This window comes from Lutra lutra, chromosome 14 (assembly GCF_902655055.1).
Source record: "Lutra lutra chromosome 14, mLutLut1.2, whole genome shotgun sequence".
Lineage (NCBI taxonomy): Eukaryota > Metazoa > Chordata > Mammalia > Carnivora > Mustelidae > Lutra > Lutra lutra.
In genome coordinates, this window is record NC_062291.1 from 5,942,685 (window position 1) to 5,966,798 (window position 24,114).

General features: G+C 48.4%; 1 long non-coding RNA gene across 4 annotated transcripts in view; it reads right to left on the bottom strand.

Moving 5' to 3' along the window:
• LOC125085141 (uncharacterized) overlaps positions 1 to 24,114 on the bottom strand; it is a 60,782-nt gene that overhangs the window by 28,160 nt on the left and 8,508 nt on the right. For 3 of the 4 annotated variants that reach the window (XR_007122784.1, XR_007122785.1, XR_007122786.1), the window contains exon 3: positions 383 to 706. The exons of the other annotated variant lie outside the window; for it this stretch is intronic. This is a non-coding gene — a long non-coding RNA (uncharacterized LOC125085141). Of the gene's footprint in view, positions 1 to 382; positions 707 to 24,114 lie in introns of those variants that run through there. 4 annotated transcript variants of the gene reach the window in all.

Below are 24,114 nucleotides of genomic sequence, written 5' to 3' on the forward strand. Positions count from 1 at the left end.
ATGCTTTGGAGGAAACCAAGGCCCTGGGGCCCCTCCTGATAAGTTGGGCCACCTGGGGCCAACCCTAGATAGGATGTTTGGGGAAGGGATGCTTGCTCTCTGGAGCCCTGGCCTCATCTTGAAAATTTGTTCCACTTTGCATGATTTCCAAAACTTTCTGTCACCTTTTTCTTACAGCCTCTGGTGACACTGCTGGACAAGGCAATTGGTCATAGTCTCCAGGGATGGACCGTTGCATGTGGGTGGGCAGCAGCAGTGCCCTGGGGTGGGGAACCGGAGGGAGAGGGCCGCAGACGCAGACCCCATGCCCACCCCGCCGTGTGAGGTGGTGGGAGGGCTCAGTTTCCCTGCCCCTGGACAGGTAGAACTTAGAAGAGGTGGAGAGCCTCGCCGTCAAGTCCTCACAGAATCAGGCAAACTACTGCGGGCAAGTGTCACAGGAAATGCACCGCACATGCTAATTGCTCATTAAAAGCCAGCTCCTGCCACTTGAAACCAGAAGGTGAAATTGAGTCTGGCTGACTCCCCTTGTGGGTTGTCTGACCTGAGTTGGGTCCATGTGCCTTACCTCTCTGCTGACAGTCTCTGGTTTCTGAGATGAGGATGGAACTGCTGGCCTCGCTGGTGTTGTGAGAAGCAAGGAGATATGGGGAGCGCCTTGTTTTGTAAGCCTGGAGGTGTTTTCCTGAGGTAGTTGAGGAGTTACCTGAGTGAAGGCATTGAGAGGTGAGGAACCATGGAGATCCTGTCACGTGAGAGCTACCCCTTAATAAGGACGATGACTGCGTGTCAACCAAACTGGTAATTTCTGTGAAGTACCTGTTTTAAGAGCCACCAGGGAGCTATTAGCAACCCTAAGCAAATTGTGACTCTCCCCAACGTGAGAAGGTCAAACCTATGTGTCAACTTGCCTGAGCCACGGTACCCAGATATATGGTCAAACATTATTCTGGCTGTTTCTGTGAGGGTGTAGGAGGATGAAATTAACATTTTAGTCAATGAACTTTGAATAAAGCACATTGTCCTCCAGAGTGTGGGTGGGCCTCGTGTAATCAGCTGAAGACTGGGATTGAACAAAAGACTGACCTCTCTTGAGCAAGAGGAAATTCTGTCAGCAGACGGTCTCTGGACTTGAACTGCAGCACTGGCTCTTCCCTGGGCCTCCAGCCTGCAGGCCTACTTGGCGGATTTTGGACTTAACAGTCTCCATAATCACTATAATCACATGAGCTAATTCTTTAAAATAAATATCTCTCTCTCACACACACACACACACACACGTTCTGTTGGTTCTGTTTCTTTGGAGAACCCTAATATTCCCATAAAAATTTGAAGTCTTCAGATATTAAAGCTAACTATACCATCTAATAGTCCCGGTGAACGTGAATTTCACCGGAGAGCCCGTTTCAAACCTACCTCGCCAATCCTGAGCCTGATTGCCCTTGCCTTGCTTGCTCCTTCCAGTGGAAACCCCGGTAAAGGTTCTTGCCCACAGGTCCTCCCCTACCTCTGCCCTCCTGACACTGGTGCTCACCCGTGTGGTCTTGCCATACTTCCGGTCTCCCCATCCCTCATGCAAGGCAATATGATAAAACGGACGGATGCCCTGGGCCAGCCTCCAGGAACAGGATATAGGTCCCGCCAGGCGGCACTCTGCTAGATGCCACAGGACTATTCTGTGTGTGAGATCTAGGGGTGATAGGCAGGCAGCTTCTCGAGAGGCTTGGGCCAAAAGAATTGTTCTTTGCCTCAAACAGAAATCATCATCATCGCTACCAGCCTACAGAAGTCCACGTGAGCCACGGTCTCAGCGAGCACAAATGTGCATCCAGAAGCTCTTTCTTGGCCCTTTCAGGCCCCACAGCACCCTCAATGCCCAGGTGGGGAACCCAGGTTCGTGAATCATCTGTGTCTGAGAGCTCACCCACCTCAGCTGGGGGGCAAGGAGGGCCGTGACCTCCGAAGAAAGAGCTCAATCACCCTGGGTGACTCAAAGTCACAGACCCGTACAATTCAAGAACCTGAGAAGTTCAGAGCCTGGGAGGGAGCTCCCAGGTCAGCTGGGTCCAACTTCCCTCATTTTGAGAAGGAAGAAAGAACGCCAACCGAAATAAAAATGTGCACTTCCCCGCAGTTCTCACTATGGAGCCCCAGATGAATGTTAATCTGAAGATGGGATCGGGGACCAGCTTTTCCCTGCAACCTGCGGCTCATTCCAGGAGCTCTCTTACCGACAGGTGATGGACGGAGGGTCCGTCCCTCCATGAGTCACAGCTTATCAGGCCGTGCTGCTCTCCGCCACATGAAGAGCTCAGTTTTGGCTTGCTCTCACTCGCCCCCTTTCCCTGTCTGTTCTCCTGTCCCGCCCACGGTGAAGATGGGCGCTACAGGGGGCTCAGCACCAGGGTGGCCGTGGGGGAAGGGCCAGCCCCAGCCAGTGTCACTGGGGCGGTTTTGAACCTCTCCAAGTCCCTCATTTGCCACTGGTTGGTGTCACCCGGGCAGGACTGCTTGGCAGAGTTAGAAGGGAACTTAACGAAAGAACATATCCCGAATAATGAGGGGCTGAAAACAAGCACATCACTTGTCTCTACCGTATCTTCTGATGCCAGGACAGGGGCCCCATGGATGGCACTGAGGACAAAAAAGATGTAAATGAACCACTGTTGGAAGCTGCTGGGGCTTCCGTGTCGCCCACGGCCAGGAAGACTATCCACCAGGCCCCCGCCGTGGGTCACCGAGTTAAATGCTACAGCTGATGATGAAAGGGGCCGGGCAAATGCATGAGACCAGTCATGACGCTGCTCTTCACAGGAGCTAAGAGAAGGGCAATTAAGTCCGGTGCTTCAGGCCATATAAACTGATCTCCATGGGATGACAAGAATTCATGTCATTCCGAACACATGACCCCGCCCAAGCTCTCGGAGAGTCTCACATAATGCACCCAGCACAGGATGGGGAAGACAGAAGGAAAGCAGGAAGATTTGTTCCAAGCACCAGGTATTAACCCGCACACAAATCAGGAGCTTGAACTTGATGGGCCTCAAGGCTGATCCAGTGTGGCAAATCCAGGCTTTCTTACAGCTTCTCTCCCTACTTGGTTTATTACACACAATCTGTACAGGGGCTGTTTTCACACTTAATGGCAATCCTGAATCACTATCTATTTCCCATCTTCGCCTGCAAAACAGCAACCCAGAGCTAGTGCTGCGCCATAAATACCGGGCCCCATAAAGCCACTGCTGCAGAGATTTGCCTTTTTGTGCGTGTGTGTCTGATTCGCTAGCGCTTTGGCAGCCTTCCAGGCTCTGGGAGAGGGAGAAAACCATCCTGAACATCCCAACAGCCTCATTTTGATCTGTGATATCGAGCAACTCATTTCCACTTCACAGGCTCTGCTGAGCTGTGCCACAGAAAGACAAATCCCAGATGTGGAAGGGGCGGGAGGAGGTGGAGGGGGAGGGACCGGCGGGGAGGAAGGATGGTGGAGAGGGAGGGAGGAGGGATGGAGGGAGGAGAGAGAAGATGAAAGCAGAAAAGGACCGCATTTATTAAGCTGTTTTTCTTTTGGTGAAAAGAAGCATTTATCAGTGATTTCATATATCATGTGAGAGGTGGCTTCCTGCCAATTTCCAAGAATCCAAACAACCCACTGACATCATATGCTAAATATAGCTCAGCCTTTGCTTTAGGTGAATAAATAATGCCGCTGGAAAGGAACAGGTTCTCCTCAGTTACATGTTTATTATGATCAGGCTGTCAGGCTTGTGTAATCAAGAGAATGACGCCCGGTTCCAAGGAGGGACTGTGGGCAAAGGACTCCTCCAGTGATTTCGGGAGGTGACAGATAAAGCCCCGTTCTCATTGCCTTTCTACACGGCCAGCGGAGCCTGGCGCCACGCGGGGTGGGTGCCGGGCGAGTCAGGCGCTGCGGGTCTTCCAGGCCCTGAGAAGTGTGTGTGTGTGTGTGTGTGTGTGTGTGTGTGTGTGTTTCTATGCCTGCCCTGCCCCCCCCCAACCAGTGGAAGCTGGTGGACCTCTCTGAGGGAAAGGCGCAGAAGGACCCAGTCATGATCCCTCTATGAGGCTGGGGCAGAGGCGAGGGCACATTTGGGAGAGAGTGCGGGGTGTGGGTTGTGGTCAAGAGGGCCAAGACAGGCCTTCCCTGTGTTCCTCGGGTCTTTAATGGCGACTGGAGAGCCCACCCCGCTGCTCTCGGGCCTTGGTGGCTTTGATTCCACCCCCTAGAGCTTCCTTGTGGAACATGTTGTGTTGGAGGCATCTGAAGAATTCCGGTTTAGAATGAGACCTGGGGACACTGGTCTCCTCCCCGCTCACCTGGGGCTGAGGACAGAGGCAGCCATGCTGAAGGGCTCACAGGCATCTGTGGGGGCGGGGGCGGGAAGGGAGGAGAAGGGGGTAGGGGTAGGAAGAAGAAAGGACGAGAAAATGAGTGCAGGGAGATAAGGAAGGAGACTGTGAATCAAAATAGCTCCTGGAAGGTGTTGGATCCGTACTAACATCTGCGAGATTTCTCTTCACAGTCAGGGATACAATAGAGGTGGTTACTATGGAAACGTGAAAAGCAGCGCGGGAAGGGAGAGGGCTGGATATAAAGAGGAAAGAGGAAAAGGCACATAACACTTTTAAATCATCAAAGAGGAACACTAAGGCCCTTTCCATCTCCGTGAGGAGAATGGCAGTGATTGAGCACAGAGAGCGGTGAATTGTACAACCACGGGTGGGGTCAGGGACTCTCAGACACTGTAATCCCTTTCCCCCACCACAAGCCGGGCATTGAACCTGCTTTCCTGAAGTTAAGATCATCCACTGGAAAAGCATTTCCAGGCTGCTTGGGGTGGTAAGCTCTGCGGTAGACTGCACGCTCTGCTGGGTTCGGCCATGGCCTTCCAGAACGACCTTGGAGAGATCAGGTCATTTTTCTGTGTCACAGTCGCATCACCTGCCTGCCTCCCAGAGAGGAATGACGAAGCACTTTGCTCAAGAAAGAAGTGAGAGCACAGTTTAAGGCAGAAGCCTCGCAGAGTGTCACAGGCTCTGGGTGTGGCTGGGGAGAACCAGAGCCCTGAGCACAGCCTCCAGGGGCCAGGACCGTGCACAGTCCGAACGCCGTTTATGGCTAACCAAACCCATTTCAGGGCGCGTATCAATGGGATGAAAGCATTCTCTGAGGCTGAGAGTTTTAACAAGTTGCTCACCTTTCATCAGTAATTCACAAACACTACCCTTTAGACACAGTATAAATATAAGGTGAACCACGTAGGTAACTTAAATTTTCCTAGTAGCCATATTAAAAAAAGCAAAAAAGAAACAAATAATGTAAGTTTTAATACAACTCCAATATATCTAAAATACAGTCACTTCAATATAATCAATTTAAGAATAATGAATGAGGTACTTTAAATTCTTTCTTTTATACTAAATCTTTCAAATCCGGTGTGTGTTTTATACTTGCAATACATCTCAGTGAGCCACGTTTCAGGGGCGCAATAGCCACATGTGGCTAATGGCTACTGCATTGGCTACTGCCACTCGAGAGTTTTCTAGCTAAGAGGAATACAAAGAAGTAAGAATACAAAATAGGCCATTTTTGCTCAGACACTAATTCTAACCACTTGCCTTGTACCACTATCGGAGTGATAATCACACACACACACACACACACACACACACACACACACACACACACGCGCATACTTTGAGTAGGTGGTCAATCTCCAATACTTCCTTGCCCTTGAACAGTGACCATCCTGTGATTAAGATGGATTTCCATTTTACACTCTCAGTTTATGGGTCCGTGAAATCACACAGACACATTTTGAGTCACATCTCTGTCACTTTCTGAGTGTTACTTTCAGAATTTTCCTCAGTTGTAAAATGGGAAGTAGGCCACATAATTGCTTTTAGGGAGCATATAACCTAATGCCCCACACTAGGCCTAGGTCATAGGCGCTATTAGAGTAGCTCACTTCCTGTCCCTTCCTTCAGCTCTGGTTTACCAGTCTGCCCGAGACTGGCTCATCTTCTCCAGGCCTCTGTGAATGTAGAAACCAGAATTGCACATGTCTTCACATGTAGGAAACCACTAGAGTAGAAAAAAACACTTTAAGGACTACGATTGGCTTATTTCACTAATTCAGTGCAAGGAAAAGCTGGGTGTTTTCACAGCACAGAAAGATACAAAGACTAGCCATCCTGAGTCCTTCTTTCGATGACCAGGAACTGTGTGGTGAGATATTTAGAAAAGATCATTTTTTAAAAGATTTTATTTATCTATTTGACAGAGACAGTGAGCGAGCACACAAGTAGGGTGAGCAATAGAGGGAAATGGAGAAGCAGACACCCTGCTGAGCCGTGATCCAGATATGGGAGTTGATCCCAGGACCCTGAGATCATGACCTGAGCCGAAGGCTTAGGTGCTTAACTGGCGGAGCCACCCAGGCATCCCAGAAAAGAGCATTAAAACATGTCCTTTATCTTCTGGATCCTGCTGTCCAATATAATAGCTATTAGCCCCATGTGGCTATTTACATTAGTTAAAATTTAAAAATTTATTTTCTCAGGCACTGTAACCACATTTCGGGTGCTCGGAAGCCACCTGAGGAAAGCAGGCTGCTGACAGGACAGTGCGGGCCCAGAACATTCCATCATCATCCCAGTGCCACTTGGAGTGTTTACCATTCATTGGATATGCAGCCAAAATAAAGGAGAGAGCAGGGCATACTGAGTAAGCCAGTCTAAAGTCATGTGGGATGGGTCTGGTCCTGACTTCACCACTTTTGAGATCAGTCAACTTAAGTAATTTTATCTCTCGATGCCTCGGTTTTATCATCTGGAAAGTGGGATGATATCAACAGAACTTAATTCAGTGGGTTTTGTGAGAATGAAGGAAGGGAACACCTGTGAAGGGCTTACCACGGAGCCTGGTGTGTTGTGCGTGCTTCGTCGATATTTGATATCAATATTAATGATGCCACAATCATGATTTCCAGAAATAAGAGAAGGTTGGGATCCCACGGAAAGGTAGAGGTTTCCCTGGTTAACCCAGAAAAGCTTCCTGGGAGAGGTAATCCCTTGAGCTGTGACTGAGAGGAAAGTAGGGAGTCCTCCAAGCATTCAAAGCACTCAACAGGCATTCATTGAGCGTTTACGGAGTACGAGGCACTGCTATGGATACAGAGATGGTAAGACAGGTCCCTCCCATCTAGAAGTCCTAGAAGAGGAGAAAAACAGACTGTGCTGATGTGAGTAAGGGCCACGAAAGAGTGACCCATGGAGTGCTGGGTGAGCCTGGACGACCTGACTCAGGTGTGGAGACTGAGGAGGACACGGCAGAGGGGTGGTCACTGGGCCCTCTCAGACTGATGGGGACTTGGGGCGCCTGGGTGGCTCAGTGGGTTAAGCCTCTGCCTTCAGCTCAGGCCATGATCTCAGGGTCCTGGGATAGAGCCCCGTATCAGGCTCTCTGCTCAGCGGGGAGCCTGCTTCCCCCTCCCTCCTCTGCCTCTCTGCCTACTTGTGATCTCTGTCAAATAAATAAATAAAATCTTTAAAAAAAAAAAAAAAGAATGATGGGAACTGGCAGGCGGGTGGAGGAAGGCCTTAAGTGGCAACTCAAGTCACACGTCTCAGGCTCTGAACCTCCAAGGACAGTGAACCATTCTTGCTGGTGATAATTCAGGCTCCAGCCTGTGCAAGAGCACTCTCCCCGCCATGTAGGCAGGGCCCCCCAGGAGTGGGGAGCACCATCCACCACCCACCACCAGACCAGGGGCCCTGGGGCCCGCCCGACTCTCTGGCCCACCGCTGAGATGGGAGAACGGGGAGATGATCAAACGTGGCTCGATTCTGAGACAAGTTTGAGCATGATGAGTCCAGGAGACTCGCCCCATTATTATTCTGGTCACTGTTCCTTCTTTCAAAGCTGGAAGTTTAGCATCTACCTCAACGTCTCCTCTAAAAAGGGCCAGCATGTCCTTGTGAAGGCTGCCTCGGGGGGTCAGGATGGGCCTGTTTGTCTCGTAGTGACAGGCTGACGTGCCAGCTTGCTGCCCCCAAGGGCTGGATCGGTATGCCAGTCAGGCCCCCGACAGTCAAGTTGGAAAGGAACACCCAGAAGAGAATGTTTGTGGGGACTGGGAAACTTTGAGAGGACTGACAGCCTGGAATATCGATGAGCCTGCTCAGGTCTAACAGCCAGGAGGCAAGAGGGCCCACCAGCCACCTGTGCCTGGGGCTCACGCCTTCCTAAAGCCCTGCAGATGAGGTCACTGGGATCCTCAATGGGTGACAGCCCAAGGTCCAGACCCCTCAATTATGTGCAAGGACAGAAACACTGCATTTCTCCTTGGGACTTCTGGTTTTTTCATGCTTTGTTTTGTTTGTTTGTTTGTTTGTTTGGTTGGTTGGTTGTTTTGTTTGTTTTTTTAAAAGATTTTATTTATTTGACAAAGATCACAAGTAGGCAGAGAGGCAGGCAGAGAGAGAGGAGGAAGCAGGCTCCCTGCTGAGCAGAGAGCCCGATGCGGGGCTCGATCCCAGGACCCTGAGATCATGACCTGAGCCGAAGGCAGAGGCTTTAACCCACTGAGCCACCCAGGCGCCCCTTTCATGCTTTGTTTTGTTCTTTCCAGCTGTTTCCAGAGGATGAAGATCTGCCTCTTCTGATGTCATCCAATGTCCAGCCTCCCAGGAGAAATGATCAGAGATGGCCTGAGGGGACCTATGTGATCTAGGCTTGTCCGGGACCACCCTTGGGTTTTAGTACCAGAGGCCCTCAGTCCTGGGCCAACTGGGACAGCTGGTCCCTTGCCTCCTGTCCAGCTTCCTGCTTGGCCCTCAGAGCCCAGGTGAGACATGGTCTGAGCAGCAACTCTATCTTCCAACAAAGAGCTCTTTCTGTTACAGTTGGCAAAGGGAAAGCCTGCCGTGGCCATTCACCTCAGGCCTCAGCTGCCTGACCGGGTATGCAAGGTGGTCAGGAGACACAGAAGCAAGGGGAGTAAGCATCACCTGCCACACAGCACAGAGCTGCCTGAGGCCAGGGTGCCTGAGGCCAGGGTACCCTGGCCTGCTGGAGACCACAGGGCGTTTGTGCCCCTCCCACGGAGCTTTGGGTCATCGTGGCACCAGTAGTACAGGGGCTTAGGAGGGGAGGGCTGAGCGCCATGTCCTGATCCCTGCACGTGAGCTCAGTGACGTGTCGCTGAATGTTTACCAACTGGGGTGGGGGGCAAGGGGGAGCCCTGACTTGTAGCATTTGCCAGTTTCTTTGGTATAAATGTTCCACGGCCGATTTCCAGCCACCACTGTGATGCCACCAAACGCAGAACGGGAAGAGATGCACGCCATTGTCTAGGATCTCTTGCATGCAGTGCAAGCTGCGTCCTTACGCTGTGTGTGCACCTGGCTGTGCTCACTGAGCCACACTGCCAAGCCCTTGCCACGGGCACCCGAGAGGAGGCGGCCACCGCGCACTGGGGCAGGTCAGGAGTTTCGAGTGCCACCCAGCAGCCGCAGGAGCCTCTTTTACTCTCTGTAATTGTAAGCACGCACCCAGAAACAGGAGTTGTAAGTGATGGGGCCGGTTCTGAGACAATGAATGGATCTAATTGTGGCTGGGGGAGGTCCTACTCTTTAGCAAAGCTAAGGGAGAAACAGACCTGTGTTCTCCTCGGCAAATGGTAGGAAATGTGGGATGTCGTATGATACTCGAAAAAAGGAAAAGGAAAGCAATTATTATTCTTCTTCAGTAGAAAACATTGTTTTTGTGGGTATAACCTAGAATTAATTATTAAAGCCCCCCTTTTGTATAAAGCACAACTTGTAGTAAACTACATGAAGTATTGTTCATTTCACTTAATGATAAATAAAATGATATTTGACCAATTTGATGAAGACAGTAAGTCAAACTTAAACGCTCTGGCATTTGATGTCGCTGAAACCACAAATCTTATTAAAAAGCTTTTTACATTTAAAATATGTAAAATGCAAACAAAATTTAGGAGGGAAAGTAAAATTAAATATTTAATGACATAATTAAGTCTTATTAATGGTATGTTCTTTATTTTGCAGATTAGATATTCACAACGATTATCATCTCTTTCATCTTTATTACTTAAGCAATGTGTTTTTCATAATTATTTGTTAGGTATTTTCATTAACATTTGATGAATATTAATAGTTAAGATAAAACACCGTTTTTATTTCTGTTGTAATGACTTTACAGTGATCATAATATATAACTAAGCGTTTATAATGTGTTCCACTTGTTAATATTTAGATCACTGGTTTTGTTGGCACCGTATGGCAACATGGAGCTCTGGGGGTGACAAATGACAATCGTCACAGTCTGCCATTACTCTTTATTTATTTAATCTACTATTCTTAATGTAGCTTTGCTGTGGGAGAAATAGGAGTTGCAAACTTACAAATAAAACTCCTAAGTCGTGTTTTAGGTTTAATTCTACTCTTGTGTGATCGCAGATGACATGCCTATCTTCTTCAACATCCTGATTCGTTTCCCATTTTCACCCCGTTTTTCTCAACCCATTTGGGTTCATCAGCGTGGACTCTGCTCTGGCCCATTCTCTCTCCAGGACATTTAAGGCTTAGACCGATGGCCTCCCAGGTATTTTCCTTCTGGCCCAAAGGATCAGGGTTTTCCACCCTGGACAGTATGAAGCCAATGCCTATGGCTCTCCTAATTTTCCATTCAGGTGGTGACTGCAGAGAGCAAACAGGATCGGGTCTATTCAACTATGGCGCAAAAGGCATATGGTGACCATCCCTCCCTGCACCAAGCATGGTGGCCACATGGTTCGAGGAACTGTAGGCTTCCTCACCCCCCACCTGGGGTTCCCACACCCTGGATGACCTGCAGGGAAAGAACAGTGATGGAACCTGGCCTCATGGCTGGGCCTCCCCCAGTCCCGAAGAGCAGTCCTGCAGAGCAGCCCTGCTCCAGCTCCCTGCTCAGCATTCCGGGCCCAGCAGCGCTGGCATCAGAGTGCAGACAGAGTTGTGCCAGTCGGAACACGGTGCCCTTTGGCTTTCCTCGCAAAGCCTTCTCTCTCCTGCAGAAGGCATCTGCGTTTTTTTTTTTTTTTTAAAGATTTATTTATTTGACGGGGGGGTGGGGGAGAGAGAGAGAGATCACAAGTAGGCAGAGAGGCAGGCAGAGAGAGAGGGGGATGCAGGCTCCCCGCTGAGCAGAGAGCCCGATATGGGGCTCGATCCCAGGATCCTGAGATCATGACCTGAGCCGAAGGCAGTGGCTTAACCCACTGAGCCACCCAGGTGCCCCGGCATCTGCGTTTTTAAAGCCACAGCCCATTCTCGGGAGTTCGGAACCGCAAAGCTGTAAGCGGGAGGGAGGAGGGGCTCTAGCCAATTATCAACCTACAGGTGGTTTATCATTCAAGTTTAGGAGAACCCAAATTGCTCGATTTTCTGGGAACCTACCATGCTGGGCCCTTCTGGAGGGCTATTTCTGATTCTCCTGAAAAACCCGCAGAGAGGGAGAGATTGCCTTGTTTTGTGGGGAGCGAGTTGAACACCCAAAGGTCTCACAACAGGTGATGGGCACAGCTGGGATTCTAAGACACAAAGCCAGGTCTTTCTGGCTCAAAATCCTGTGCTCTTTTCACCATGATGTGCCGCTACCTCCCTTGTCAGCTCTTCTTCTCTGTAGTTATATATAGAGGACACAAGCTGCAGAGAAATCTCATTGTTAAGAAAGCCCGAATACAGACAGGCATGAGGAAAGGGACGGGTCCCACCTCATTCAGAGGCCAGTGCGTGAACCTGATTCGCAGGAGGACGATGCTGGATGCGTCCTGGCCCTGCCAGCCCTCACCCAGGCCAAGGCTCTGCTCTCAGATCTCTGTGTATGAGGGTTCATCTCCAGCCAGCCTGTTGCCCGGCGCTGTAAGGAGAGGCCAGCCTTCAGGATCTGTGTGCTCCCCGGGCCCCTACAAACAGCTATCCTAGGAGATCAAAAAACTCACATTTTAATGTGATTCAACCCCTTCTACTAGAAAATGTACTAGTTCTGGCTCTTTCCAGCCCTGACATCGACTGTTGTTGCCATTAAGATCCCAGCAGTGTACAGCCAATGCTGCCAAAAGCGAGACCTGATGGGCTCAGCTCATACCACGCCCCAGCAGACCTGTCTCCAGAGTGACGCATGGGCCTCAGTTTCCCCTTCCTGCTTTGAACACATTAGGAAGAAAGCACGTGCGGGCTCAACAAGGACAAATAAGGAATTCCTGCATGCGGGGGCGAGTGGCCTGCTCCGGGCCACACGTGGTGACGTCAGGCTGGCCCTGGCTCTCATCTGTAATGTCTCTCCTTGTCAAGTCTGCAATGTGACCATTGTTTATTACCTATTGAGCCCCAGCACCATATTTGGCTCTGCACACAAGATTGATAGATTCTTCCTGTCACCAGCCTCACTCGGGTGGCAGGGCTCCAGGCCTCCACCCCACCCCTCCCCTCCTCCTCCTTCCACCTTCCAACAACCCCAGAGGCTCTGCACCGGCCTCCCCACAGCAGCTCATGCAGACCCTTAAGAAGCTGTTTCCGGTATGGGGGAAGCCGATGACAGACACCCAGCTGGCCCGGTGAATCCTCTATGCCATGGAAGCCACTGACAGTAGTGGGGCCCTTCTCGAATCTCCCCCTTCCCAACCTGCCCTCAGCTCCTGCGTCTTCAGAGGACAGAGGCCTTGAAGCTGATAGGCTTATTATGAGTCACAACATCTGGTGTGTGAGGAAAACGAACACCCTAGGGCCAATTACACTGCCTGATGGAAAACTGTCCAATTTGGAGTGTAGAGTGGAGGTGACAAAGAACTGGAAATGATGGTCATGGTGTGTCCCGCAGTGTCACACACCTTCACAGTGACTCCATTTTGCATTGGTCCCATAGAACTGTGGCATCAAACAAGGACGGATACTTTGGAAAGTTAAAAGACAGTGAGGTAGAGGGACAGTGTCCCAGTTACAAGACTGGGAAGTCTGGTCTTTGCTCTGCCCCAAGGACCAGTGTGACCCTAGGTATTGTGTGCTGAAACTGACCACCACCCATCACTTGAAGGTCACACTCACTGTAACCAACCCAGTGAATATCTGTCTCATCTGTTGAAGGTGAAGAAGGTTCCAGAAGCCACACCTCGAGGTTTAGAGTCTGCAGTTTGCAGATTGGAGGGTGAACAGTGCTGAGCCTTGTGCAGCACTCCAGGCACTGGACTGGCCCCCCATGTCCTCCAACCGGCAACTCCAGTCCCTCCCCAGACCCACGAAGCTCGCTGGTCAATGGGGTGGCAGGGTGGTTTTTCACCCCACCACCTGGGGTGACCTACAATTCAAACCAATTTTGACACCAACTGCCCGAGGTTAGCACAGACCCCACAGAGCTGCTCCCACATTGGACACCAGCTGTAAACGGGGTCCCCAGTCCTTCTACCCAGCTGACTATAAGTTCAGCGCTTCCTGTCACCTGCCTTCAGGCTCAAGAATCCGTTGGAAGGACTCACAGTGGCAGAGAAGCACTATACTTAGATTACACTTTATTATGGAGGATAGAAATGAACAGCCAGATGCAGAGGTACACAGGGTGAGGTCTGGAAAGGTCCCCGGGACAGGAGCCTCTTTCTCCATGGAGCTGGGGGGTGCACCACCCTCCCCGGACATGAATGGTATTTGCCAACTCAGATACCCCTCAACCCCCATCCTTTAGGGTTTTTTATGGGCGTTTCATTAAGTGGGCATGATTGATTAAATCCTTGGCCGTTGGTGACTGAACTCAATCCCCAGTCTCTCGCCCTCTTCTAATCACATGTCTGGTTCCTCAGGAGCCCTCATGAGTCACCTCATTAGCATATAAACTCAGCTAAACATCAGCATTTAAACTCCTTGCTGAGCAGGGAGCCTGATGCATTGTGGGGCTCGATCCCAGGACCCCGGGATCATGACCTGAGCTGAAGGCAGATGCTTAACCCACTGAGCCACCTAGGAGCTACCATAAAAGTGGCCTATATAAATACCATTCCTGTCACTCAGGAAATCCTAAGGGTTTTAAGAACTCTGTGCCAGGAACCAGAGACAAAGACCAAAGACACATGTTTTTTTTACCTGCTGGGAGATAGAAATATAAACACACATGGGGGGGGGGTGCTGCAGAGAACTAACTGCGAGCCCCCATGCGCCATTGGGAAGCTGGGACGTGGAAGTGGTCCATGAACCAGGTTGCGCCCAGAGGGAATCCTACATGCAGAGGTTCACCACCGCGACAGCAGGGTGTGCACTTTGAATCCTAACATCTGTCTGACCTGGGACAGGTGACTCTCACCTCCAAGGCTCAATTACCCCCTCCGTAAGTGGGGTTAATAACTGCAACACTTCAGGGTTATTAGAGGATGTAATGAGGCTCTTTTAAGAGAGCCCTAAGACCATGGCCTGCACATATTCAGCACTCAGTACACTGAAGCCGTTCGCAGTGAGCCATGATGATGATGATGATGAAGGAAAATTTCAGGGAGAGAGGGAGAAACTGTGTGTGGCTGAAGCACTAGAGTCACTGATGGCCTCAATTACTTCATGATCCTTGAGACATCTGCCAACTCGGGCAACCATTCCCAGACCACCAGATGACTGGCTCCCAGACAATTGCTTAATGCTCTGTGGGGTGACCTGTCCTCCTTCACGCTATGGAAACCACAGGGCTCCCCTCCCTGTAAAAGCTTCCTTGAGGCCTAGATATCTTTGCCTGGTTTGGCTGGCATGGGATCCAAACGTGATGGTGCCCCTAATTAGGAAGAACTAATTTTTGAAACAACAGCCATAAAATATTTGTTAAACAAAGCAAAAGCACTAATCAAAACAGGAGGGAGAGGGCCAAGTTTCTGTGAGGCGGTCTTCCAGCTTCTGGTAGACAGGTCTCAAAACAGGCCCAGGAGAGGCTGGTGTCAGGGTGCCCCAGATGCATGGAGGGAGGGCAATGGGGACACCCAAGGGCTGGAGGTGGCTTGCTTGTTGTCGGTCTCATGGATCTAGGAGGCCCTGGGGTGGTCTTGAGAGTGTGGCTGGCTGAGACCTCTGGAACGAGCTGAGGTGAGCCCAGCACGGGGGGCACGCAGGCAGCTCCTGAGCTGTACCTGCTGTTCCCTCTGTCCACCAGGGGAGCCGGGAGTGAAAGGCAGTGGAAAATTTCAGACTGTTTTTGTTTGCTTTGTACACACCCCCTTCCCCCCTGGCACCTCTTCCCCTCCCTTCAAGGAAACACCCAGCACCTTGCCTTGGGCCTCAGGGCTGGAGTGGTCTGTCATCCACATCTTCCTAGTATCTGGGTGCTGCTCTGCAAGCTGAGGCTTGAAGGACAGGGATGGGAGCTCTGTCAGGCCTTGGGCACAGCAACCTGGACTTTTGGAATCAACACTCCCAACACCTGGGCCGGGACTGGGGGAAACACATCCACAGCCAACCTCCTTGCTACCTTGTGCAGTGTTGGCAGTGTGGGGCCTTATGGCGCCATTTGCAATTTCCTGGGCTTGTAGCCTGCCTTGGGGTCTCACATAAGGGCTTTCAACCACAGAGAAAATGAGATTCTCTCCCACACACACATCCGTGGAGAGAGCATCATCTCTCCTTCTGGAGCTCCTTGAGAAATGATGGCACATGCTTGGGGTCTGCCTTTGGGGTTCAGAATAATGGAAGCCAAGGACTGACTGTTAACACACCAGCCGAAAGCTCCAGGTGGAAAGGACCAACCCCACTCCTGGGGTCCAGGGCCAGCCAAGTAGGTCAAGTGGAGATGCTTTCACTCTGAAAAAAGAGGGGAGGAGGCCGTGAGGACCCAGGAGTTGGTGAGAAGCACAAGTGGCAAGACGGTGGAGCTGAAGCCGGAAGAGTTAGCTCAACCCACCGAATGAGCATCAACATATGTGGAGTGCCAGGTGCCGTGCTGGGTGTTAAGGAAACAGAGGAGCCAAACACAGGCTTGACAAGGATACCAGGCAGGGGGTATTGGTTCTCAAACTTCAGCGTGCATGAACATCTACTCTGGAGCTTTCAAAGGGCCGATGCCTAGGCTCCACACCCTGAGACGCTGATTCACTTTCACAAACCACCCCAGGTGTTTATACAGCAGGCGGCTGGTGGCTCACTCACTGGTCTAAAAGGTGCTCGGAGGAGGAATGCCCACCCCAGCTTGGGGACACGGGGTTGTAGCCTGGAAGTTTGGGAGACTTCTTGGTGTAGGCACCCAAGCCAAGTGGATCTTAAAGAACAAGGAAGAGAGAAAATGACAGAAGCTGAAAATAGACACGACATTCCAGGCCAAGCACCAATGGAGCAAGGAACTTGATGTGAAAACATGCTGCAGGTCAAGTGGCTTCCTATGGGCTCACGACCCAAGTCGTCACATAGGCCCTGGGCTTGGAGCTTCATGTGCTGTGGTCGCCATTTTGGGATTCTTCATTTTATCCTTGAATTTTTACTTTGAACAAGGGGACTGCCATTTGGTTGTGCTCTACGTCCTGTTATTTATGGACTCAGCCCTGTGGGGTCTGGGCATGACCAGAAGTTCTGATGTGAAGTGGGAGTGAAGTAGAGATGGCTAAAGAGATAAGCAGGGGTTAAGATCACTATGAGCCACACTGAAGACCTCAGGCTTTGTCCCACAGAGATGCAGGTTTTCCGAGGGAAGAGTGATAAGGTTTGCATTCAACAAAGACACTCTGGAAGCTGGGTGAGGTGGGTCTGCGCATGGACATGGGGGGGTGGCCAGAAGAAGAGATGGTGGAAAGAAACCCATGTTGAGTGTCTGCAGGTGGAGATGGGCTGAGGCAGGGACAGAAGTCAAGGAGGACTCCAGGATCTCTCTGGCCTGAGCGACCGAGTTGCTTGTGGTGCCACATTGAAAGATACATGTTGCAAGTTTTTTTGTTTTTCATTTCCTTATCTGGAATAGCACATATCAGCATTGTTCATATTTGTCAATAAGAGTTGTGTTGCAATATAAAAATAACTTTCACCCTTTAGGCAGAGGAAAAAAGATGGGGAAAAATGTACTCTGGTCCCAAATTCATTCACTGATGTCTAGGGTAAGATCCAGTTTCTGGGTGGGCCTCAAAGAGTGGCCCACAAGGGTCATCCCTAAAACTGCGTGCTGGACAGAGAGCTTTAACAATAGGCCTGCAATGCTCTTTGTTTTTTTCTGCCCTGAATACCAATTATTTTTTTCCTTTTGCTAGAAACCCAATACTAACCTTGAAAATATCATTCGTGTTGGTAAATACATGCTGGTTGTTTTACCAGACATGGAAATCTGTGCTTTAGCTCTGACCTCAAGACACCCTTGCTCCAAAAACAGCCGCCTACAGGTCTCAGCCCAGATGGGCAAGCATCCAGTGGATCTGAGGCTTGGACAGAAGTAGACTAAAGTTAATGCATTTATCTGAGCTCCTTTGATCTAGAATCAGCCTGACAATCCTGGGAGGCCAGACTCACTCGGAGATTTTCAGGCTTTTCCTTGGATTCAGCTGGCTGTGCTTGTGAACGGTCTTCCCTCCGGCATCTCAGACCTTAGGCTTTGAATAACTTGATATTACAAATTAAAATCAGTCTGAAATATGAATGAAGGTTTTCAAAAGAAAAGAAATCAGATTCTGTTCCAATTAGACCTCTTGAAACTGACAAACAGGGGCTGCTTCTAAACTGGCTCATTTACTTGCAAGACAAACTAAATTCAGTGGGAAAAAAAAAAGCCCAAATCAAGCAGAAATCACAGAAAGTATTGAGGAAATATTACTCTTAGTAAATAATAATTATTCAATTTCTCAGATACACTAATAGCATTTTTCCTGTTCATAAAAGTATATACGTAGACTATAGAAATTTTGAAAATATAAATAATAAAAGTACTCATAAACTACCACACAGAGATAACATTGGGCACATTTTGAGGTGTTCCCTCTCAGCCTTGTTTCTATGCACATATTTATAAATTCTTTCAAAGTCACTCTGAAGTTTGTTTTTTTGTTTTGCTTTTTTTAAGAGAGAGAGAATGGGGAGGTTGGGAGGGGCAGAGGGAGAGAGAATCTTAAGCAGGTTCCATGCCCGGCACAGAGCTGACGCAGGGCTTGATCTCACAACAGCCCTGAGATCATGACCTGAGCTGAAATCCAGAACTGGACTTTAATGGACTGAACCACACAGGTGCCCCTGCTCTGAAGCATTTTGAAGGTAGAGATCGTGGATAAAACCAAAATGCTCATTTGAAAACCAGATGATTTAAGTGACCATATTTAAAAATCATTTTTCCCTAATTAAAGAAATAAAAGTATACTCAGTAAAAGAAATGTGTAAAATACAGAAAGGCACAAAGGAAGACAACAAAGATCACCTGGATTCCAACCAAAGAAAACTATGATTAACGTTTTGGTAAGCAAGCACCTTTTGTACTTTTTTCCTTGTGTATACATGCTTTTCTTATTTATTAAAAATAGCAAACAGTGTACCCCAGTTTACCTTCTGCATTTTTCATCTAGTGATATAGAAATAAATATTTCCGTTAAGAATAAATGTTCTTCTACCTGATTTTTAATGGCTAACTAGACCCTATTCCTCTATATGGATGTATAATAATTTACCTAACCAATCTCCTTTGTGGAATTTATAGGTTGTTTGTGATTTTTCATATTATAAACAATGTCATGGTTAACACACTTATCAATAACATCTGCCTACTTTCTCATAACAAATTCCTACAGAGTAAAATTGTATTAAAGGATCTATATATTTTCTCAATAGAAAATACTAAACTGCTTCCAGAAAGATTCTACTAATTTATACTTTCACTAGTCCAAGCTTTTGAAAACATGACTTAGTGGCAATATAATCAGTATCATGGTAACTGTGACCCAGCAAATCCTTGAGAAGAGTCACCATCACGTCAATCCGGGATATATTTTCCCGTGTGCTTAGTGTGTGAGTGGTGTGGACTGTCATTTAATTCTTACAACAACCCCTCAAAGAATTATTTTTTCATGTCCACTTTTAGATAAGGAAAGGGAGGCTCAGTAACCTCAAACCCTTGCCTTTTGCATCCATGACACCATGCTGTCTCCATGATCACAGACTTCCACGTGGCATCCAGCAGTGATGGAGTCAGAGACTCCTAGCCTGGAAGCCTGGTCCTACAAACACCAGGCACTTCAAACCTCACAGAAACACATGCTTCACTTGAAATAAGTCAATGAGATAAGCATCCTCCTTTTTGATACATGTAACATCAATGATCTTGCTCCTGGATTTTTTTTTCTGGTAAAAAGAGCTCCAAGGTTTTGTCTTCCTCTTCTGGGGGCTAGGAATGAGGGAAGGGAGGAAGGCTGGGGAAGGGAAAGCCAGCTAGCTCAGAGGACCCAGCAAGCTGAAGGAGCCTGTCTTCCAGGTCTGCGTTGGCAAACCTCCCGCTTTGAATCAGAAGTAGGGAATCTGCTTTGGTTTCCTGACTGGGTTGCCTTGTTTATCAGCCACAGGGCAAGAAACATGCCACAGCCATGAAGTAAAGTTGACATGTCATCCTGGGGAAAAGGGCACGATTCCAGAGACTGAGTCACGGCTCTGCTGCAGGTACGGAATGAGGCACCCTACAGAAATTCCGAGCGGACTGCCAGATTGTGAGCTTGAATAACAAAGAGAGACAGGTCTGTGGATGACCTAACACACCCTGATTATCTGGAAATTCCTGCGTTGTAAAAATGGAGAATGACAAAGTTTCAAGCAGATCTATGTTCACTCTTCCTTCCCAACAGAAATCAATCCCACGGTTGCACGGAAGTCGGGCATTTCATCAACGGTAGTGGCAGCCGCGCCGGAGACTTATCTGGGCAAGTGGAGCCATATAGCTACAAATTCCCCCACATGTGCTGGTGCCTGAATTCTACTTTTTCCCTGCTTTCTTCTCCATCAGCTGTCGTTGCTGACATCCACCCTGAAAAGGCGGAGGGCCGGCAGCAAGGGAGCCCCATAGCACACTAGGCAAGCACCATGAAGAGAGAAGATACCAGGGCTTGTCCTGTCTAGCCAGAGACCTGAGAAAACCTGCTTATGATTCTGTCAGTAGGCCAGCAATGCCCCTAGAGCACCTCCACTGCCTGCTGGCTCTGTGACTGAGCATGACTCTGTGCCTCAGTTTCCTCTTCTGTAAAATCAGGGCAAGAATAGGTAAAAAAAAAAAGGGGGGGAGGCTCCTGGGTGGCACAGTCCAAGAAGCATCCAACTCTTGATCGAGCCCCGAACTGCTCCCAGAGGGGAGCCTGCTTAGGATTCTCTCTCTCCTTTTCCCTCTGCCTCTCTCTCAAACAAATAAATCTTTTTTAAAGAATAGGTTAAAGAAGGAGGGGATATTGGCCACTGGCCTGTGACAAGGATCCAGAAATGCCACTGTCATTTCTGCCACCTCCCAGCTGCTTCCTCTGCCACCTCCAATGTTTAGCTGCCCTTTCTCCACGGGATGCTGGGAAGAGCCTCAGAAGGCATCATTCTAGTTCAGAATCTAGTATCATGTATCTATTGAATGTTCTTCGTAGCAGTAGAAGTAACAGACAACCTTACTTTATACTTGGCATTTTATACCAACTTAATCCTCACAACAACTTGCTGACATAGGTAATATTATTCTCCTCATTTTACAGTGAGGCTTAAAGAGTATATATAGTTTGGTCAAAGTCCCACAGCTTGTAAATGTGAGTTTCCTGGAATTCATCCAGGAAAACTGTTTCCAGAGCCCATGATCCTATCCATTATTCTGCCTTAACTTTTTCAAGTTTTTTTTTCCCCCCACCAGGACCTTATCATTTGAGCAGTAGGTGTCAAGAATATATTGGGGGCCTGTTCAGCATATTTTGGGAAGGAAGAGCTGCCCTTCTATTCAATAAGGTTCCATTAGAGCTATAGATTAAAGGACCTTTGGCTACAATCATCCTGTCCCCCAACCATAGAGCCTGGGGAAGGCTAAGACTCTTCCCCTTCAATTATTGTATACACAATATAAGAAAGAATTTTTCTACTGAAGTGGCTTATCTGGGGTGGCCAGGGGCCATATTTCCCGTGGTGTGGACAGGGCCTTCCTTTGCTGGAAAAGAATAAGATCTACAGATAAACAGAAACAGATAATTGGAAATAAAATATGGAGGGCTACTCAGAATCTCTAGTTCCTGGTTCTCTTCATTACTGCTTCAGCTTGGTGATCGACCCTGCCCTTCAGCTGTGTAAACCAATAGCCCCATGTCTGCATGACTGTGAGCTCCGCATTTTTTGCTTGTAATCAAAGAAGCAGGGAAGGGACAGGAGTGGGAGCCATAGACAAAAGGGGCACAGAGGTGAAGTAAATTACTTATTAGTGAATAAAATAGTATTAGAGACGATACTTTGAAAAGTCGAGTTAGAAGGAAATCATGTTAGAACCAGAACATACTTGAAAAAACACTTTGTACAAATCCCTCATTTTACAGATGTGGAAACTAATTTGCAAATGGATGAGGTAACATGTAAGATGTTAGGCAACTAACTGGGGGTGAGCTCAGGATCTGGATGAATTCAGGTGGCCTCCCACTTACCCAGGACTCTTCTTGGCACGTGCCCTACCTTCCCAGTTAGGCAGGTGGATAAGAGATGAGTGCGTTACAGATGAAGGTATAGACATGGGTTGATAAATGGACAGATTAATTGGTAGATGGATAAATAGAGGCTAATAGATGGAGAGATGGAAACAGAGTTAGTGGAAGATTTAATTGTATGATAAAAGCCATTGGAAAAATAGAGACTGAGCTAAGAGATGGTGTAGTTGAAAAAACAGACTAAGAAAACATTCCAGATTTTACATCTGGTCCTGCGCTCACTAGCTGTGTTAACTTGGGTGAGTCCTTGAGCTTCTGTGAATCTCAATTACATACATAAGGTGGTCATAAACATATTGTGAAAAAACACACATGTGAATCTTTTTTGTGGAAAAAAAAACTGAAGTTTTTTTTTAAGATTTATTTCTTTTAGAGAGAAATAGAGAGAACTTGTAAACAGGGGGAGGAGCAGAGGGAAAGGGAGAGAGAGAATCTCAAGAAAACTCCCTACTGAGCAAAGAGCCCAACATGGGGCTTGATCTCATGACCTTGAGATCATGACCTGAGCAGAAACCAAGAGTTGGATGCCTACTGCCTCTAACCCATTTTTTTTTTTTTTTACTTGTAACACATTCACATTTCCTACTATCTTGGAATTGTCCCCTATTTAAAGAAAAAAAAAAACTTATAGAGAAGAAAGACGTTAGATCCTAATTCACCTAATCATAGAAGTTCATTCAAGTTACATTTCAGATCCAAATGTCCAAACAAACAAACAAAAAAACCACCAAAAAATACCTTTCAAGCTTTCTGACCATGGAGTAAGGAAAAATTTTTTTAAAACTAGACCAGCCGGAAAAAAAAAAAGAAAAAGGCGTGAGTCATAAAAGAATGATTGATAAGTTAAAATTCATTAAGCTTTGAAATTTCTGTTCATCAGTAGCTCCCACTCTCCAACTCCAATTTAATTAAGTTAAACATGTGTTGGTGTGGGTCCCATTTGGGCATCACCACCCCCGACAAGAGGTGCTCAGCCAAAGGTTGTCACCACACTCAGGATGGCAATAATTTAGGATGTCATAGGCCTGGAAGGATCTTACTGTTCCCATCAGGACTTTAGCTAGATGATTTAGGGACTTGGAGATGGAGTTGGGGGAATGCCATTCCCCCAAATGGAAGAAGAATTTATACACATGACCCAATGGGTGTCAGGAACACCTTGAGGGAATGGAGCACACCCTTCATTCTGGATCTTAAGAGCCCTGGACAGGGTCTGGCACAAGAAAGGCTCTTCATACATGGAGGGACAAAAGAGCATCATCCTCACTCAAGAGAAGAAAGCTACTGCTTAGCTCAGTTTCACCAGGGACTTCTTACTCTTTCATGTTCATTAACTGTGGCTGTCTTCTCCTGGCTCTATTGGTTATGAACATTATACACCCCCCCTCCAAAAAAAGCAATCAGCAGAACACCTTTACAGTTTACAGACTAGGTCCAACCTCATATGAACACACCTCTTACTCCTGTGTTTGATCTGACCTGCCTAATGCTTAGATCTCGTGGATGAGGACTCCGGCTCCCAATATTTGTCTCAGTCATTTCTCCAAATTTGTGAAATGATTAGCAGCCATGAGGGCTCCACCCATCACCATCCACAAAGCCATGCTTATGATGGGCCAGCACAACACGCTTCATGGTCACTGATGAGGTAAGCACTACTGTTGTCCCTATCAGACAACTGAAGAAATCAAGGGACAAAGAGATGAAGCCATGTGCCCAAGGTCACGCTACTGGCATGTGGCGGACTGAAGACCAAGCTGCCTGATTCCAGAGCTCTCATGCTTATCACTACCCTCAACTACCTCTCCTTAGGCTGTACCCCCTTGCTTGTCCCTCTTGGATGCTCCATGTCCTTCAACCGCAGGCTTTCACCCCCTCTCAACTTTGATGAGCTCAGAGCTCTAGGTGGTAGCATTTCCTCTAGCAGCCTGCACCCCAAGAGTCTCAAAACAGATGAGGCCTATCCGCAGAAAGCAGAATGGAGGCTCTCATTCCTCCAGCTGCTAGAAGGGTTGGCTGCGGAGGGCTCACAACGGAGTCTTTCCAGGAACAGCTCCTGCCTGACGGGAATCCCCAAGATCCCCCACCACCTGCACCTTCCTTTCTGGGGGCAGGAAGCCAGTGATTGGTGGATGCAGCATGCAAGCCCAGCCTTCCAGCCTCAGCTGGGGCCAACTCCAAAGGGCCATTCTGACTCCAGAAAGATTGCAACTACTTTAGAGTCCCAGTTCTCCCTGTCACCAGGTCACCTTCTCCAATCCCCAGCAAGCGTTAGTCCCAAAAGCACTACCTAATAAATGTCCTGCACGCACCTTGCAGCCTCAGACCCAGATTCCCAGAAATCCCTCCAAACGCAGAAGTTAATCCAATGTCTCTGCGCAACACTTCATCTCCTGATGGTAGAGAGAGG